This window comes from Triticum urartu, chromosome 5A, assembly GCF_056163025.1.
Source record: "Triticum urartu cultivar PI428250 chromosome 5A, HENAU_Tu73, whole genome shotgun sequence".
Lineage (NCBI taxonomy): Eukaryota > Viridiplantae > Streptophyta > Magnoliopsida > Poales > Poaceae > Triticum > Triticum urartu.
Window position 1 is genome coordinate 178,149,040 of NC_141877.1, and position 15,330 is coordinate 178,164,369.

The window sequence follows — 15,330 nt, forward strand, 5'->3', positions numbered from 1 at the left end:
ATCTTGAGCTTGTGTTCCTTTGAAAGAAGTAGGATCATACTTCTCTTGTTGAGGAACAAACTTTGTCTTGGGGTATTGAGCTTCTTCCCACTCAACTCCATTGGCATTGAACTTTCGTTCAAAACCAATACCTTGATTCTTCTGGTGCCTTCCTTGCTTGCGTGCAATTTCCTCAAATTGCTTACTTCCGGCAAGGCTCTTGTAAACACCTTTCTCTATAATTCCCTTCAATAAGCTATTTTCTTGCTCAAGTGTAACTTGGCTAAGAGAATCATCAGTGGAATCAAGAGAACTATTAGTGGCAACAACATTGGATTTAGCATGATTATTGTTACTACTAGATGAAGAATCTTTCTTGTTCTTGTTGCTAGATTTAACTTGTGGCATGTAAGTACACAAGAGTAAACGCTTGGCAATGTAAGAACTTTTCTTGCGAAGATCATCATTGATTGCTTTTAAGAACTCATGCTCTTGCTCAAGGTTGAGCTTTTCAAAGCATAGCTTCTCATGAGTCTTTAAAAGTTCTTGATGACCTTTCAAGGTAGTTTCATGAGCTAACTTAAGAGTGTTTAGTTCTTTAGTTAGATGCTCAGTCTCCTTCTTATCATCGTCATTCATTTTATCTTGATTAGCATGATTAATAGCAAATTCATCGTGGTTTTCATAACTAGAGTTGTCAACAAGTAAATCATCATCTCCTAACAAATCATCTTCATCACTATTGAAATCAACATACTCGGGGTGTGTTACCTTTGGACCTTTAGCCCTGAAGCATCTTCCAATTCCTTCGTTTGGTGAGTCAAATATGTCGTAGGAGTTGGTTGTCACAAGTGCTAGTCCGGCAACACCTTCATCATGAGTGTATTCAGAGTCGGAGTGATAACTTCTTTCGGAGTGATGATCAGAGTTGGAACCGGATACCCATTCACCAACATGAGCTTGGTGTCTTCCTTTTGTGTAGCTCCTTGATGACTTATCCTTCCTTTCCGAATCCTTGCTTCTCCGAGAGGGTCTTCGTTCATAACGATCATCCCTACTCCTTCTTTCTCTTGGTGGTGATTCTTCTCTTCTACTCCTTATTTTGGGAGAATCTTCTCTTCTTTTGTAGGGAGTCGTACACTCATTGGAGTAGTGTCCGGGTCTTCCACAATTGTAGCAATTTCTTTCACGACTTGAAGATCTCTTGTCATTGTAGGATCTTGACCTGGAGCTTCTTTCCTTGCTCCTTCTCTTGTAGAATTTGTTGAAGTTCTTCCCCATTAGACTCAATTCTTCATTGAAGGTTTGCTTCTCACTTGATGATGTGGGGGCATCACATGAGGCTTTGTAAGCACCACTTGACTTGTTGTGAAGCTCTTCCTTATCCTTAAGTGACATCTCATGAGCAACAATTCTTCCAATGACTTCCGTTGGCTTGAGATCTTTGTAGTTGGGCATAATTTGGATCAATGTGCACACGGTATCATATTTTCCATCCAAGGCTCTTAGGATCTTCTTGATGATGAATCTATCAGCCATCTCTTCACTTCCTAAGCCGGCAATCTCATTTGTGATGAGAGCAAGCCTAGAGTACATTTCAGCAACACCTTCACCATCCTTCATTTTGAACTTTTCAAGTTGACTTTGAAGCACATCCAATTTGGATTCCTTGACGGAGTCGGTACCTTCGTGCATATCAATCAAAGTATCCCAAATTTCCTTTGCATTCTCAAGACGGCTGATTTTGTTGAATTCTTCGGGCACAATCCATTGAAGAGAATATCATAAGCTTGTAACATCCCAAATTTTCAATTTGGAATGTTATACATTAGATCATCTATGCATAACATATTTTATTTTGCATTTTGGTTGATCCTAGAAATTTCTACGCAACTCAAGAACCCACGGAGTGAGTTGGGGATTTCGTTATTTTCATATTTGAGTTTTCTCAAATTTTGAGAATAAGATCATTTGATTTTATTTATTTTATCATCAATTATTTCTATTACAAAAATACGAGAGAGGGAATAAAATGACTTTCCCAAAATAAAGAAATATTGAGGATTTAATAAAAAATCAAATAAGATTTTATTTCGGAGTTTTTCGTTATTTTATTTGAATTTAGGAAAAATGTGCGTTTTTCAAAATTGCATTTAGGTCCCAAATAAATGTTCACCTTGTGCAGCTTGATTTTAGAAGCCTGTGAAAGTTTATTTCGGAATTTTTGGAGTCCGTTTAGTATTTCTTTTTATTTTTTCTTCTGCGCGTAATTATTAAAAAAACGCGCACCGACCTAGGGGCCGTGTCCGACCCGGACTCTCGGCCCGCTAGGCTTTATAAGCCAGCCCACCCCGGGCCAAACCCTAGCCGCCAGCTCCGCCTCGAGCCTCGTGCCCCGCCACCACCCGCCGCGCCGCCGCCGCCCCGCCGTGCCGTCCCGCCGCGCCGCCACGCCGGACGCCGCCGCCGCCACACGCCGCCCGAGGTCCGCCGCCGGTTCTTCCGTTGGTTTTTTTAGTTTCGGTTTTTTTAATAGATCAGTTTTTCCAGTTTATTTAATTTAGCGAGCGTTCGTCGTTTTTCTTTTTCTCGGATTAAATCCGCGATTTTCCCTGATCACGATTCCTGATCCGATTTTCATTTTAGTATAACTTTTCGCTCGTTTATCGGAATCAGACGATTCAAGCGCCTGGAGTTTCGTCTTGAAACCCTCTATCCATTTAACCAACTTAAACAAGATTTTGCTACTGTAAAAATTTCCCTAGATCCATATTAGTATAACAAAGTTGTTTTCTTTCGCCGTTTGACTTTCGTTGCTTCGTTGGATTTGATTCTTTTTGCAAACCGGAGTTCTTAAGTTGAACCTTCTGGTTAGATCTCTTATTTGAGTTTTACCTGTGCATTAGATGAGTACTTATTGTATGCTTGTTTGTTTGTCTGCGATAGAATACCCGGAGTGCGCCGCTTGTTATTTCGAATCGCTAGGTTTCCCGGATCATCAGCATGGCAAGTAACACTTTGATCATACCTTTTCTACTACCCAGTTTTATTGCATTAGATCAAATCCTCACACATTTCATGATTAGGATCTAATTAAATTGTGGGATGGGAAGTAGTTGAGGTAGTACCTATTACCTGTTTATTATCAAACCTTTGGGAGTTACTTCCACGTTTGCTTATTTTGCCATGCTATGCTAGTAGACGTGGATTGGGTGAGTGATATCCATGATAGATGTGAGTTTTGTTAATTAATGGTTTATCTAAGGTGGCAACTTAAACACACATCTAGGTGGATTGAGGCACCTGGGTATTCCAGGACTTGCCTGTTTTCTTTTGGACCGCCACCCAGGCTCAAAGGGATCATGAGATTTTTCATGCTAGAAACTTCCGTGTGCAGCCACAAGCTATTATGGGCTCTAGCATAGTTGACTAAGTCATGCGAACTCTTACAGTGGTAGACTAGCAGATGTAGGGGATGTAGGTGGTACGGTCTACCCAATCGTAAGGTGCTAGCGCTTCTGAAAGACTATGTCTCGGTCATCCGTCTTCTCAAACACCTTGTAGTGCGAGAAACCAAACGGAGGCGATCGAGTCTTGTGGGGAAAAGTGTGCAAACCTCTGCAGAGTGTAATAAACTAATCATGATTAGCCGTGTCCCCGGTTATGGACATTCTTGAGCATCTATTACTTGGATTATCATGTGAATCTCAACATGTTACCCTAAATTAATTTTGTTGGGCTTTGTTTAATGATGATGCTTAATTGGGATTGAGAATGCTGTCAACCATTCTCAATGTTTAACAACTACCATGATAGTTAAATAAATTTATTCCTTTGAAGTAGGGAAAAATTGGCTTTACGCAAAAACTGTAACCATAGAGCTTTCCACCAGCCAAATATGCATATAGTATAGTGTTTCATTCCATTACTCTCTATGTGTTACCTTGCCGGCATATTCCATGTGCTGACCCGTTCCAGGCTGCAACGTTAATGTTGCAGACTTTTCAGACGACGATTAAGGAGTTTTTAGGTCGTGGTTCTATACTCAGTGATGCCGTTGGAGTTGATGGACTCACTTATCTTCCAAGCCTTCCGCTGTTATCGTTATTAGATGGCCTTAAGCCATATTAATTGTAATAAGTTCTCTATTGAGACCCTCGATGTAATAAGTGTGTGATTGCTACTCTGTTATAAATCCTCCGAGTACTGTGTGGTGTCAGCATTACTGATCCAGGGATGACACCGGAGCACAGAGATCAGACTGTTTGAGGTCTGGTCGCTACAAAGCTTGAGCATTGTATTGCAGCATCTTCAACTCTTCCACGGTAGCTTCACTGTTTGGTTCTCTCCCATCAAAGAATTCACCTTGCAATCCAATACACACAATAGCCCAAACGACCGGGTTATGTCCAAGAATATGCAGTTTCATCTTATGCTTCCAACTAGCAAAATTTGTACCATCAAAGTAAGGACCTCTATGGTGGTAATTTCCCTCGCTAGACGCCATACTTTGCTAGGTTGTGAAACCAAGGCTATGACCACCAAAAGCTATGGAAATCAAAAGAAAATGGAGACCAAAGGTCTTATACCACTTGTAGGATCGAAAGTATGTCTAGAGGGGGGTGATTAGACTACTTGACCAAATAAAAATCTAGCCTTTTCCAATTTTAGTTCTTGGCAGATTTTAGCAACTTTGCACAAGTCAAGCAATCAACCTACACATGCCATTCTAAGAGTATAGCAGTGGAATGTAAAATAATTGCATATGAAGGTAAAGGGAGGAGTTTGGAGGGAGCAAATGCAATGTGGACACGGAGATTTTTGGTGTGGTTCCGATAGGTGGTGCTATCATACATCCACGTTGATGGAGACTTCAACCCATGAAGGGTAATGGTTGCGTGAGTCCACAGAGGGCTCCACCCACGAAGGGTCCACGAAGAAGCATCCTTGTCTATCCCACCATGGCCGTCGCCCACGAAGGACTTGCCTCAGTCGGGTAGATCTTCACGAAGTAGGTGATCTCCTTGCCCTTCGAAAGTCCTTGGTTCAACTCCACAATCTTGACGGAGGCTCCCAAGTGACACCTAACCAATCTAGGGACACCACTCTCCAAGAGGTAACAAATGGTGTGTTGATGATGAACTCCTTGCTCTTGTGCTTCAAATGATAGTATCCCCAACACTCAACTCTCTCTCATAGGATTTGATTTGGTGGAAAGAAGATTTGAGTGGAAAGCAACTTGGGGAAGGCTAGAGATCAAGATTTATGTGGTAGGAATGGAATATCTTGACATCAACACAAGTGTAGGTGGTTCTCACTCGGAAAATGTATGTTGGAAGTGTAGGCATGTTCTGATGCCTCTCTCCACCAATGAAGAGTGGGTGGAGGGGTATATATAGCCTCCACACAAAATCTAACCATTACATACAATTACCAAACTCGGTGGGACCGAATAATGGAACTCGGTCAGACCGATTTAGTTCAAAATGTGAATGTTAGGATTTTTGGTGGGACCGACACGTCAACTCGGTGGGACCGATGTCATTAGGGTTAGGGCATAATTTAATCTCGGTGAGACCGATTACACAAACTTGGTGAGACCGACTTTGGTAATAGACTAACTAGAGAGTTGGTCAGGCAAACTCGGTCGGACCGATTCGCTCGTCTTGGTTGGATCGAAACGTTACGAAAAGGAAACAGAGAGTTTGCATTACAATCTCGGTGGGACCGATCACTCATCCTGGTTTGACCGAAACGTTATGAAGGGAAATAGAGAGATTACAATCCCATCTTGGTGAGACCGAGATCCCTATCGGTGAGACCGAAAAGAATAGGGTTTCTGGCAGTGGCTATGTCAAGAGAACTCGGTGGTGCCAGATAGAAAGATTTGGTGGTGCCGAGTTTGACTTTTTGGTCTGGGACATATGTGGATTTGATAAAGTGGTTGAGGGCTTTGGAGCATATCACTAAGCACTTTGAGCAAGCAAGCCATTAATAAACACCTCATCCCCTCTTAATAGTATTGGCTTTTCCTATGGACTCAACGTGATCTTGGATCACTAAAATGAAAAATGTAGAGTGTTGTGCTTTGAGCTTGAGCCAATCCTTTTGTCCTTAGCATTTTGACGGGTCCACTTTTCTAATCCATGCCATGCCAATCATTGGGCTTTCCTGAATTGAAATAGCATTAGCTCAATGAGAAATATGTTTTTAGGAATTACCAAAACCACCCAGGGATAGTTGCACTTTCACTAACGCCCCAGCCTATTTCGTGAGTATGACGAATAAGGTGTTCATGGATTTTTTGGATAAGTTTGTTGTGGTGTTCATTCATGATATTTTGGTACACTCGAAGAATGAAAAGGAACACAAGGAGCATTTGCGTTTAGTTCTCGAGAAGCTCAGAGAACATCAGTTATATGCAAAGTTCAGCAAATGTGAGTTTTGGTTGAAGGGAGTTGGATTCCTTGGACATATTATATCAGGAGAAGGTATAGCAGTAGACCCTACAAAGGTTCGGTCAGTCACTGAGTGGTTGGCACTCACCTCAGTTGGAGAGATCCGCGGTTTTCTTGGACTCACGGGATATTATTGGAGACTCATTGAGAATTTCTCTAAGATAGAAAAGCCCATGACGGAATTGTTGAAGAAAGACACCAAGTTCAAGTGGATATATGAATGTGAGGCTAGTTTCCAGCAGTTGAAGAAACGTTTGGTTACAGCCCCAGTGTTGATTCTGCCGGATATACGCAAGGATTTCCAAGTGTATTGCGACACATCTCGCTTAGGACTTGGAGGCATACTTATGCAGGATGGAAGAGTTGTTTCATATGCCTCACGTCAGTTTCGACTGCATGAGTTAAAGTATGCCATGCATGATTTGGAGTTAGCAGCTATAGTGCATACACTCAAGACCTGGAGACATTTTCTTATTGGAAATCATTGTGATGTGTACACGGATCATAAGAGTTTGAAGTACATTTTCACACAGAAGGAGTTGAATCTCAGGCAAAGTAGATGGTTGGAGCTTACAAAGGATTATGATATGAAGTTGCACTATCATCCAGGCAAGGCCAATGTCATAGCATACGCTTTGAGCCGAAAGAGTTGCGCTAATAATCTCGTAAGCGGAGGATTACCAACAGAGTTAGCTAAAGATCTCAAGGAGCTACGTTTGGAGATAGTCCCTAGAGGTTTTGTTGCAGCATTGGAAATTCAGTCGACATTATTGGGAAAATTTTGAGAAGCTCAGAAGGATGATAAGGGAATTGCAGAGACAAAGGAGAAAATGAGCAAAGGAAAAGCCAAGGGTGTTCGTGAGGATGAGCACGACACCTTGTGGTTTGAGGACCGTGTTTATGTACCCAATAATGCAGAGATAAGGAAGTTGATACTCCAGGAGGCTCATGACTCGCCATACTCGATACACCCCGGAAACACCAAGATGTATTTGGATTTGAAGGAGCATTTCTGGTGGACTGGTATGAAGAGGGATATTGCCGAGTATGTAGCCGTATGTGATGTATGTCAGAGAGTGAAGGGAGAACATCAAAAGCCAGCAGGATTACTGCAGCCTATGCCGATACCCGAATGGAAGTGGGACAAGCTTGGCATGGATTTCATCACTGGATTACCCAGGACCCGATCAGGATACGATTCTATTTGGGTAGTAGTGGATCATTTGACCAAAGTGGCTTACTTTATCCCAGTGAAGACCACCTATATGAGTGCGAAGTAGGCCAAGATATATATGACCTGGATCGTATGTCTGCACGGAGTTCCAAGGACCATCATATCAGATAGAGGAACACAGTTTACGTCAAAGTTTTGGCACCAGTTGCACCAAACTTTGGGTACCAGGCTAGAGTTCAGTACAGCCTTTCATCCACAGACAGATGGACAGACCGAGAGAGTCAATCAGATTCTGGAGGACATGTTGAGAGCTTGTGCGCTCGATTATGGATCTAGTTGGGATGATAATTTCCCCTATGTAGAGTTCTCATACAACAACAGTTATCAAGCTAGTCTGAAGATGGAACCTTTCGAAGCTTTGTATGGAAGAAGATGCAGAACGCCGTTGATGTGGGATGAAGTTGGAGACCACCAGTTGTTTGGACCAGATTTGATCAAAGAGTCAAAAGAGAAGGTTAAGTTGATTCGAGACAGACTGAAGGTAGCTCAGTCCAGGCAGAAGAGCTATGCAGACTCAAAATGCAAGGAGGTAGTTTATGAAATGGGAGATAGAGCATATCTTCATGTATCACCACCGCGAGGAGTTAACCGTTTTGGAGTTAAGGGAAAGTTAGCCCCAAGATTCGTAGGACCATATGGAGTTTTGGAACGTATGGTAGAAGTAGCCTACAAGTTGGAGCTACCCAAAGGACTGTCAAGAGTTCTTGATGTGTTTCACCTTTCCTAGTTGAAGAAGTGTCATGGTGAGATGGCCGATATTCCTCTGAGAGATACTGTGCCCCTGGAAGCAATTCAGTTGGATAGTGATCTGACCTATGAGGAGAAACCAGTCAAGATTCTTGAGTTTGCCAGCCGAGTCACACGCAGCAAGGTTATCAAGTTTGGCAAAGTTGAATGGAGCCACCATACAGAGGATGAAGTCACCTGGGAACGAGACGATGATCTATGGAAAGACCACCCAGACCTATTTTCTAGCCAACCTGAATCTCGAGGACGAGATTCATCTTAAGGGTGTAGGTTTGTAACATCCCAAATTTTTGATTTGAAATGTTATACATAGGTCATCAATGCATATCATATTTTATTGCATTTTGTTTTGCAATCCTAGAAAATCCTAAGCAACTCAAGGACCCACGGAGAGAGTTGGGGATTTCACTATTTTCATATTTGAATTTTCTCAAATATTGAAAAAGGGGATCATTTTGGTTTAATTATTTTTCCTCTCCAAAATATTTCAAATTAAAATATATGAGAGGAGATAATATGACTTCTCCAAAATAAATGAAATATTGGGGGGGAAATGTTAAAATCAAATAAATATTTTTATTTGTATTTTATTGCTATTTTATTTAAATTAGGAAAAATATGCAGTTTCAAAATTGCATTCTTATCCCAAATAAATGTTCACTTTGTTCGAAATATTATTAGAGGTCCGTGAAAATTTATTTTAGGATTTTTGGACTTCGTTTGGTATTTCTTTTATTTATTTTACTCCATCTATTTAAGAAAAAACGAACCGACCTACGGGCCGTGCCCGAGCCGGACTTCCCCGGTAGGCCCCTTTAAAGGCGAGGCCCGACCGCCCCGCCAGCCCAAGCCACCAGCCCCGCCGCCCGAAACCCTAGCCGTCGTCGCGCCTCGTTTTCCACGTCGCCGCCCGCCACTATCGGAGCCCCACCGAAGTTAGCCGCTGTCGCCGGTCTTTTCACTCGGTTAGGTAAAAACCGTCTTAGTTTTTTTGGAAAACCCTAGATCTTTTTTTAATACAGATCGGTTCGCTTTTTCGTCGGTTTATTTATTTAGCGGGCGTTCGTCCGTTCGTTCGAGTTAACGAACGTTGTTCACCAGTTAGGCTCAGACAGCGAACGTTCATTCGTTAGTCTTTTCTTTTTATTTTCAGCGAGGGACCTATCCGCGATTATTTTTATCGCAGATTAGCCCCTAATCTTGAAACCCTCGCCGTTTCTTAACCATTTGTCCAAATCCAGTCAAACCAACGCCAAAATCTTCGTCTCAAATCCCTCTCTCTGTTTAACCAACTTGAACAAGGTTTTGACAAATTTAAAATTTGGTTTCATGTAGATTTGTCTACGAAGTTCTTTTGACCGTAGTTTTAGTCCCGTAGCTACGATTCAATCGATTCTTTTTGCAAATCGAAGGTCTTCAGTTGAACTTTCAGTTTGGGTCTTCTTATCTGAAGTTTTACCCTTGCATGTTTACCTGAGTGCTTATGTATGCTATTGTTTGTTTGCGATAGAATTCCCAGAGTGCGCAGCATGCTACTACGAGTCACTAGGTTTTGCGGATCATCGGCAAGGCAAGTAACACATTGATCATACCCCTTTATTACCCAGTTTTTATGCATTAGTTACATCCCTCAAACTTTTCATGAGTAGGATCTCTTAACATGTGGGTTTTGGGAAGTAGTTGATGAGGTAGAACCTATTGCCCTTTTATTACCAAACCCCTGGGATTTACTTCTACGTTATGCTATTTATTACCATGCTATGCTCATAGACGTGGATTGGGTTTGAGTGTATCCATGACAGATGTGAGATTATTAATTAATGGTTTACTTAAGGTGGCTACTTAAAAACACATCTGGGTGGATTGGTTGCGGGCACCTGGGGATATACCAGTGCTGTCCTTTTTGGTTCCCCTCCCAGGCTCAACTGGATCATAAGATTATTCATACTAGAAACTTACATGTGCAGCCACAAGCTATTATGGGCTCTAGCATAGTGGAGTAAGTTGCATGACCTCTTCCAGTGGTAGGCTATCAGATGTAGGGGATGTAGGTTGGTACTGTCTGCCCAGGTTTAGAGTTAATGCTTCTGAAAGATTGTGTCTCGATCATCCGTTTCTCAAACACCTTGTAGTGTGAGAAATCCAACGGAGGAGATCGAGTCTTGTGGGGAAAAGTGCGCAAACCTCTGCAGAGTGTACAAACTAATCATGGTTAGTCGTGTCCCCGGTTATGGACATCTCGAGTATTTGGTACTTGGATTATCCTGTGGATCTCATCACCCTAAATTAAATTTGTTGGAATGTTAATTATTTTAATTAGGATCGAGATGGGGTTTTACCATTCTCAATGTTTTTCAACTACCATGATAGTTAAATAAAATATATCCCTTTGTTGTTGGGAAAAATTGGCTTTTCGCAAAACGTTATAACCATAGAGCCTCCACCAGCCATATACGCATGTAGTGATAGCTTTTACTTGTTTCATTGCTCTACTGCGTTATCTTGCCAGCATATTCCATGTATTGACCCGTTACGGGCTGCAACATATCATGTTACAGACTCTTCAGATGAAGAGTAAGGTGCGCTAGGTCATTGTCGTGCACTCAGCTATGCCGTTGGAGTTGATGGAGTCACTTTATCTTCCAAGCCTTCCATTGTTATCTTTCTTAGATGGCCTTAAGCCATATATATTGTAATAAGTTCTCTTTTGAGACTATCAATGTAATAAGTGTGTGATTGCTACTCTGTTATAAATACTTCGAAGTACTGTGTGTGTAAGAATTACCGATCCAGGGATGACACTTATGCACAGAGATTTGGCCGTTTGATGTCGGATCGCTACAACTCTGATACTATAAAATTACATATTTGGAGAGAAAAAATCGGGGAGAAAGAATTATCACATTTCACGAGACGGAGCCGCCGCCACCTCCTGTTCTTCATCGGGGGGCTAGATCTAGAGTCCGTTCGGGGCTCCGGATAGGGGGATCTTCGATCTTCGTCATCACCAACGCTTCTCCATCGCCAATTCCATGATGCTCCCCACCGGGAGTGAGTAATTCCTTCGTAGGCTCGTAGGTCGGTGAGGAGTTGGATGAGATTCATCATGTAATCAAGTTAGTTTTGTTAGGGCTTGATCCCTAGTATCCATTATGTTCTGAGATTGATGTTGCTATGACTTTGCCATGCTTAATGCTTGTCACTTTGGGCCTGGGTGCCATGTTTTCAGATCTGAACCGTTTATGTTATCACCATTATATCTATGTTCTAGATTCGGTCTTGCAAGTTATAGCCACCTACTACGTGTCATGATCCGGCAACCCCAGAGTGACAATAGTTGGGACACTTCCTGGTGATAACCGTAGTTTGAGGAGTTCATGTATTCACTTTGTGTTAATGCCTTGTTCCGGTTCTCTATTAAAAGGAGGCCTTAATATCCCTTAGTTTCCAATAGGACCCCGCTGCCACGGGACGGTAGGACAAAAGATGTCATGCAAGTTCTTTCCATAAGCATGTATGATTATTTACGAATACATGCCTACATTATATTTATGAACTGGAGCTAGTGCCGTATCACCCTAAGTTATGACTATTATATGATGAATATCATCCAACGAATTCACCATTCCAATGCCTACGAATTTCTCTTATATTGGTTCCGCTAAGTTACTACTGCTACTGTCACTATTGCACTTGCTACAAAATCACTTCTATCATTGTTACCGTTACTATTATTGTTGCTACTACTATCAAAACTATCATACTACTTTGCTACTGATCACCTTGCTGTAGATAATTAATCTCCAGGTGTGGTTGAATTGACAACTCAGCTGCTAATACTTGCAAATATTCTTTGGCTCCCCTTGTGTCGAATCAATAAATTTGGGTTGAATACTCTACCCTCGAAAACTGTTGCAATCCCCTATACTTGTGGGCTATCAAAACCTTTTTCTGGCGCCGTTGCCGGGGAGCATAGCTATATTTGTTGAGTCACTTGGGATTATTATCAAATTATCACTATGAATAATCTAAAGGACGCTAAGACTAAGATTTTACCTCTAAGACGAGGGGAGGTAAGGACTTGCCGTCTAGCTCTGCACTTGATTCACCTTCTGTTATAAGTAAACTTGCAACACCACCACATGCTATTAATCCTGATATGTCACAAGTTATTGATGATGCTACTTCTACTATGAATGATATTTATGATGATGCTAGTACCTTTCTTGATGATAATGTGCCACTAGGTGAATTTCTTGATGAACAACTTGCTAGAACTAAAGCTTTTGAGAATGTTGAAACCGATGAAATTGTTGAAACTGATGAAGAGCTTGAAGTTGGAAATCTTGAAACACCTATTAGAACTAGTTCTCCTAGATATAAATTGCCTAAGATACTGGAAGGTTATGGTATGGATGAGGAGACAACTAGAGACTTCCTTGTTTGCGATGATAGGGATGACCTTAAGAAATTATTATGCAAATTGAAAGAAAAATCTTCGAATGCTAGAATGAAATGTGATCCTAAGTATGCTACTTCACCTATATTTGTTGATGACAAGGATTATGAATTCTCTGTCGACGCAGAGTTAATTACTTTGGTTGAATCTAATCCTTGTCATGGTTATGAAACTGAAACTATTGTGGCACATCTTACTAAGTTGATTGACATAGCCACTCTTTTTGCCCATGATGAAAAAATTCGCTACTATTATATTCTCAAATTATTTATGTTCTCATTAAAGGGTGATGCTAAGAATTGGTATAATACTCTTGCTCCTGGTTGTGTGCGTAGTCCCCAGGATATGATTTATTACTTCTATGAAAAATAGTTTCATGCTCATAAGAAACAAGCTGCCTTACAGGAAATATTTAACTTTGTGCAAATTGAAGAAGGGACTCTCCCACAAGCTTGGGGGAGACTTCTCCAATTGCTTAATTCTTTGCCGGATCATCCTCTTAAGAAAAATGAAATACTTTATATCTTCTATAATGGACTAATGGATGCTTCTAGAGATTTCCTAGATAGTTGTGCTGGGTTTTTTCAGGGAACGAACTATTGGAAAAACTGAAGAATTATTGAATAACATATTGAAAAATGATGATGATTGGACTCTTCCCGAACCGCCGCTCAAACCTACTCTGAAGAAGAGGGGTATCTTATATCTCAGTCCTGAGGATATGCAATTGGCAAAGAAATCTATGAAGGAAAAAGGTACTAAAGTAGAGGATGTTAAAAATTTACCACCTACGGAAGAAATACATGGGCTTGAAACACCACCACCTTACTAAAGCCGAGGATGTTAAAGCAGAAAAATTATCGAGGTAAATTCCTTGCTAAAGTTCGATGAAGGTGATATTCCTTATAATAAACATCCTAGTCAATGCCTATATGAGTTTGATAACTACATTAGAAAGCAAGATCACTTCAATGCAAATGTTATGAAACAATTGAAATACAATTCTGATATGATTGCTCGCTTGAGTGACTTGTTATTTAGAATCTCAAATGATGTTAAAGGTATAGGAAAGCATGCCTCTATGGTTTGAACTCAATTAGAACAAGTTGCTAAATCTCAAAGAGAATTGCTTGGAAATGAATAATAATATCAATGATCATGTTGTTAGAGTAATGACTAGAGAAGGGAGAATGACTCAGGAACCACTTTATCCTGAGGGACATCCAAAAATAATTTAACAAGAAGAATTAATACTGATGCATCCAGTCCTTCTAAAAAGAAAAAGAAGAATAGAAATGATAGGACTTTGCATGCTTCTAGTGAACTTCAAGTAGAAAAGCCTCCTGCTAATGATAATGAAGTCTCTATCTCTGATGTTGAAACTCAATCTGGTAATGAACACTCACCCTCAGATAATGAAAAACATAATGATGAGGTTCATGAAGATACTTAAACAAATAATAAAGAACCAGACAATGATGTTGAGATAGAACCAGCAGTTGATCTTGAAAACCCACAACCCATGAATAAAAGATACGATAAAAGAAACTTTGTTGCTAGAAAACATCATAGGGAAAGAGAACCATGGGTTCAAAAACCTATGTCCTTTCCATGTAAGTCAACTAAGAAGAAAGATGATGAAGAATTTGGACGCTTTGCTGAAATGCTTAGGCCAGTCTTTTTGTGTACTCGCTTGACTGATATCTTGAAAATGCGTCCATATGCAAAGTACATGAAAGAACTCATCACCAACAAGAGAAAAATATCGGAAGCTAAAATCTCCACCATGCTTGCTAATTACACTTTTAAGGATGGAGTACCTAAAAAACTTGGAGATCCGGGAATCCCCACTATACCTTGCTCCATCAAAAGAAACTATGTGAAAACTACTTTATGTGATTTAGGAGCTGGTGTTAGTGTTATGCCTTTCTCTTTATATAAAAGATTCGATTTGAACAAACTCACACCTACTGAAATATCTTTGCAAATAGCTGATAAATCAACTTCCATACCTATTGGTATTTGTGAGGATGTGCCTGTTCTTGTTGCTAATGTTACTACCTAGACTAACTTTGTTATACTTGAGATGCCAGAGGATGAGAACATGTCGATTATCCTTGGTAGACCCTTTTTTAATACTACAAGGGATGTTATTGATTGTAATAAAGGCAAGGTCACTTTTCGTATTAATGCTAATGAACATAATGTGCACTTTCCAAAGAAACAATTCCAAGTGAATGGTATTAATGTTATTAAAAATCTCCGACAATCACTATTGGAAGTTTTCAACTACCTCTACCTACTACCAAAAAGAAATATGAAATGCTTATTGTTGGGGACATTCATATCCCTGTTAAGGTAACTTTGTGATTTACGAAAGTTCTTCGGTTTCATGCTAATCAAAAGTGGTTGTTAATAAGACTTGATCAACCTTATTAATGGATCATTTTTCA